We start from the raw sequence: 6,133 nt of genomic DNA on the forward strand, positions 1-6,133 counted from the left end.
AACAATTCTTATGGAAATTTTAATAATATACCCTCTGATTTTGAATCTAATATTAAAGAATTTATTACCTCGCAAAAGAATTTCAATGCTTTGATTGAAGAAAAATTGCTTAAGATTGATGAGTTGGCTAGGAACGTTGATAGAATTTCTCTTGATGTTGATTCTTTTAAGCTTAGATCTATTCCTCCTAAGCATGATATCAATGAGTCTCTCAAAGCCATGAGAATTTCCATTGATGAGTGCAAAGAAAGAACCGCTAGGATGCGTGCTAAGAAAGATTGCTTTATAAAAGCGTGTTCTTCTAGTTTCCATGATAATAAAGATGAAGATCTAAAAGTTATTGATGTGTCCCCTATTAAATATTTGTTTTGTAATATGAATCTTGATAATGATGGGACTGAATATGATCCACCTTTACCTAGAAGGCGTTCCAAAAATTCGGAGTCTTTAGATCTTGATGCTAAAATTGTTAAAAGTGGGATTGAGGAAGTCAAAACTTTAAACATTAATGAACCCACTATTTTGGATTTCAAGGAATTTCATTATGATAATTTCTCTTTGATAGATTGTATTTCCTTGTTGTAATCCGTGCTAAATTCTCCTCATTCTTATAGTCAAAATAAAGCCTTTACCAAACATATCATTGATGCTTTGATGCAATCTTATGAAGAAAAACTTGAGTTGGAAGTTTCTATCCCTAGAAAAATTTATGATGAGTGGGAACCTATGAATAAAATAAAGATTAAAGATCATGAGTGCTATGCTTTGTGTGATTTGGGTGCTAGTGTTTCCACGATTCCAAAGACTTTGTGTGATTTGCTAGGTTTCCGTGATTTTGATGATTGCTCTTTAAACTTGCACCTTGCGGATTCCACTATTAAGAAACCTATGGGAAGAAGATGTTATTATTGTTGCAAATAGGAATTATGTGCCCGTGGATTTTATTGTTCTTGACATAGATTGCAATCCTTCATGCCCTATTGTTCTTGGTAGACCTTTCCTTAGAACGATTGGTGCAATTATTGATATGAAGGAAGGGAATATTAAATTCCAATTTCCGTTAAGAAAGACATGGAACACTTCCCTAGAAACAAAATTAAATTACGATATGAATCTATTATGAGAGCCACTTATGGATTGCCTACCAAAGATGTCAATACCTAGATCTATCTTCGCTTTTATGCCTAGCTAGGGGCGTTAAATGATAGCGCTTGTTGGGAGGCAACCCAATTTTATTTGTATTCCTTGCTTTTTGCTCCTGTTTAGTAATAAATAATTTATCTAGACTCTCTTTTGGTTGTGTTTTTTGTGTTTAATTAGTGATTGTGCCAAGTAGAACCGTTGGGAAGACTTGGGGAAAGTCTTTTCAATCTTGCTGTAAAAGAACAGAAACTTTAGCGCTCACGAGAACTACTGCCATTTTTATTTGGAAAGTGCTATTTAGATAATTATTTTTTCAGATGATAAATAGATAAATTCCTCACGTCCAGAAATTTATTTTAGAATTTTGGGGGTTCCATATATTGCGTTAGCTACATATTACTACAGACTGTTCTGTTTTTGACAGATTCTGTTTTTCGTGTGTTGTTTGCTTATTTTGATGAATCTATGGCTAGTAAAATAGTTTATAAACCATAGAGAAGTTGGAATAAAGTAGGTTTAACACCAATATAAATAAATAATGAGTTCATTACAGTACCTTGAAGTGGTGTTTTCTTTTCTTTCGCTAACGGAGTTCACGAGATTTTCTACTTTAAGTTTTGTGTTGTGAAGTTTCCAAGTTTTGGGTAAAAGATTTGATGGATTATGGAACAAGGAGTGGCAAGAACCTAAGCTTTGGGATACCCATGGAACCCCAATATGATATAAGGACACCTAAAAGCCAAATCTTGGGGATGCCCCGGAAGGCATCCCATCTTTCGTCTACTTCCATCGGTAACTTTACTTGGAGCTATATTTTTATTTACCACATGATATGTGTTTTGCTTGGAGCGTCTTGTATTATTTGTGTCTTTATTTGTTAGTTTTCCACAATCATCATTGCTGCACACACCTTTTTGAGACAGACACTCATGATTCTGAAATTGTTAGAATACTCTATGTGCTTCACTTATATCTTTTGAGTTATATAGTTTTTGCTCTAGTGCTTCACTTATATCTTTTAGAGCACGTTGGTAGATTTGTTTTATTGAAACCATCGTTATCTCATGATTCACTTAGATTATTTTGAGAGTCCTCTCATGCGATAAGCATGTGAGTTCTTTATGACTAATGTTAAGTCCATGGATTATACACACTCTCACCCTTCCACCATTGCTAGCCTCTCTAATACCGTGCACCTTTCGCCGATATCATACACCCATCATATACCTTCCTCAAAACAGCCAACATGCCTACCTATCATGGCATTTCCATAGCCATTCCGAGATATATTGCCATGCAACTTACCACCGTTCCGTTTACTATGACACGCTCCATCATTGTCATATTGTTTTGCGTGATCATGTAGTTGACATTGTATTCGTGGCAAAGCCACCGTTCATAATTCTTTCATACATGTCACTCTTGATTCATTGCATATCCGGTACACCGCTGGAGGAATTCACATAGAGTCATATTTTTTTTCTAAGTATTGAGTAGTAATTGTTGTGTTGTAAGTAAATAAAAAAGTGTGATGATCATAATTTTTAGAGCATTGTCCCAAGTGAGGAAAGGATGATGGAGACTATGATTCCCCCACAAGTCGGGATGAGACTCCGGACTAAATAAAAAAAGGAGGCCATAAAAAAAGAGAGAAAAGGCCCAAATAAAAAAATGAGAGAAAAATAGAGAAGGGACGATGCTACTATCCTTTTACCACACTTGTGCTTCAAAGTAGCACCAAGATCTTCATAGAGAGTCTCCTATGTTATAACTTCCATATACTAGTGGGAATTTTTCATTATAGAACTTGGCTTGTATATTCCAATGATGGGCTTCCTTAAAATGCCCTAGGTCTTCGTGAGCAAGCGAGTTGGATGCACACCCACTTAGTTCTTTTTGTTGAGCTTTCATATACTTATAGCTCTAGTGCATCCGTTGCATGGCAATCCCTACTCACTCACATTGATATCTATTAATGGGCATCTCCATAGCCCGTTGATATGCCTAGTTGATGTGAGACTATCTTCTCCCTTTTTGTCTTCTCCACAACCACCATACTATTCCACCTATAGTGCTATGTCCACGGCTCACGCTCATGTATTGCGTGAAGATTGAAAAAGGTTGAGAACACCAAAAGTATGAAACAATTGCTCGGCTTGTCATTGGGGGTGTGCATGATTTAAATAATTTTTGTGGTGAAGATGGAGCATAGCCAGACTATATGATTTTGTAGGGATAACTTTCTTTGGCCATGTTATTTTGAAGAGACATAATTGCTTAATTAGTATGCTTGAAGTATTATTATTTCTATGTCAATATTGAACTTTTGTCTTGAATATTTCGGATCTGAATATTCATACCACAATTAAGATAATTACATTGAAATTATGCCAAGTAGAATTCCACATCAAAAATTCTGTTTTTATCATTTACCTACTCGAGGATGAGCAAGGATTAAGCTTGGGGATGCTTGATACGTCTCCAATGTATCCATAAATTTTTATTGTTACATTCTATATTATATCCTGTTTTGGACATTATTGGGCTTTATTATACACTTTTATATTATTTTTGTAACTAACCTATTAACCGGAGGCCCAACCTAGAATTGTTGTTTTTTTGCCTATTTCAGAGTTTCGCAGAAAAATAATATCAAACGGAGTCCAAACGGAATGAAACCTTCGGAAACGTGATTTTCAGAACGAACATGATCCAGAGGACTTGGACCCTACGTCAAGCAATCAACCAAGAAGGCATGAGGTAGGGGGGCGCGCCTACCCCCCAGGCACACCCTCCACCCTCGTGGGGCCCATGTTGCTACACCGACGTAGTCCTTCCTCCTATATATACCTACGTACCCCCAAACTACCAGATACGGAGCCAAAACCCTAATTCCACCGCCGTAACTTTATGTATCCACGAGATCCCATCTTGGGGCCTTTTCCGGAGCTCCGCCGGAGGGGGTATCGATCACAGAGGGCTTCTACATCAACACCATAGCCTCTTTGATGAAGTGTGAGTAGTTTACTTCAGACCTACGGGTCCATAGTTATTAGATAGATGGCTTCTTCTCTCTTTTTGGATCTCAATACAAAGACCCCCCCTCTCTTGTGGACATCTATTCAATGTAATCTTCTTTTGCTGTGTGTTTGTTGAGACCGATGAATTGTGGGTTTATGATCAAGTTTTTCTATGAACAATATTTGAATCTTCTCTAAATTCTTTTATGTATGATTGGTTATCTTTGCAAGTCTCTTCGAATTATCAGTTTGGTTTGGCCTACTAGATTGATCTTTCTTGCAATGGGAGAAGTGCTTAACTTTGGGTTCAATCTTGTGGTGTCCTTTCCCAGTGATAGCAGGGGCAGCAAGGCACGTATTGTATTGTTGCCATCGACGATAACAAGATGGGGTTTATATCATATTGCATGAGTTTATCCCTCTGCATCATGTCATCTTGCTTAAAGCGTTACTCTGTTTTCTTGAACTTAATACTCTAGATGCATCCTGGATAGCGGTCGATGTGTGGAGTAATAGTAGTAGATGGAGGCAGGAGTTGGTCTACTTGTCTCGGACGTGATGCCTATATACATGATCATACCTAGATATTCTCATAACTATGCTCAATTCTATCAATTGCTCAACAGTAATTTGTTCACCCACTATAATACTTATGCTCTCGAGAGAAGCCTCTAGTGAAACCTATGGCCCCCGGGTCTATTTTCGATCATATTAATCTTCCAATATTTAGTTATTTCCTTGGCCATTTATTTTACTTGAATCTTTATTTCTCTTTATCATAAAAATACCAAAAATATTATCTTATCATATCTATCAGATCTCACTCTCGTAGGTGACTGTGAAGGGATTGACAACCCCTTTTATCGCATTGGTTGCGAGGAGTTTATTTGCTTGTGTAGGTGCGAGGGACTCGTGCGTGGCCTCCTACTGGATTGATACCTTGGTTCTCAAAAACCGAGGGAAATAGTTACGCTGCTCTACTACATCACCCTTTCCTCTTCTAGGGAAAACCAACACAATGCTCAAGAGGTAGCAATACCACGTGTCAGTTACCCTTGACAAAAGCACTTCTATGACACGCGATTTATCATCATGGAAGTGGACACTTCTATGATGATAATTTTGGTAATGTCATGGAACACTTCTATGACAGCACAAGTGTGACTATCTTGATTATGTCATAAAATCGTCATCGATGTATATGCATGACAGAAAATGTGACCTACTGTGACAAACACGTATCATGACGGAATTGATTTTTTTGTAGTGCAAACTATCATACTACTATGCTACGATCACTCTGCTACAGATATTTAGTCTCCAGCTGTGGTTGAATTGACAACTCAACTGCGAATACTTACAAATATTCTTTGGTTCCCATTGTGTCGAATCTATAAATTCGGGTTGAATACTCTACACTTGAAAACTGTTGCGATCCCCTATACTTGTAGGTTATCAAGACCATTTTCTGGTGCCGTTGTTGGGGAGCATATCTATATTTGTTGAGTCACTTGGGATTTATATCTATTGATCACTATGAAGAATCTAAAAGATACTAGAACCAAGATCGATCCCTCTAAGACGAGGGGAGATAAGGAATTGCCATCTAGCTCTATGCTTGATTCACCTCATGTTTTGAATAAACTTGCAACACCACCACCTACTATTAATTCTGATATGTCACAATTTATTGATGATGCTATTTCTGCTATGAACGATGCTTATGATCATGCTAGTACCTTGCTTGATAAGAATGTGCCACTAGGAGAATTTCTTGGTAAACAACTTGCTAGAGCTAAATACATTGACAATGCTGAAACTGATGAATTTAGTGAAACTGGTGAATTGTTTGAAACTGAGAATTATGACACACCTATTAGACCTAGCTCTCCTAGATATGAATTCCTGAGATACCTGAGGGTTGTGTTATGGATGAAGATATTGCTAGGGATTTTCTTGCTTGTAAGGAT

The sequence above is a fragment of the Triticum dicoccoides genome, chromosome 6A (assembly GCF_002162155.2).
Source record: "Triticum dicoccoides isolate Atlit2015 ecotype Zavitan chromosome 6A, WEW_v2.0, whole genome shotgun sequence".
In the NCBI taxonomy this organism is placed as follows: Eukaryota; Viridiplantae; Streptophyta; class Magnoliopsida; order Poales; family Poaceae; genus Triticum; species Triticum dicoccoides.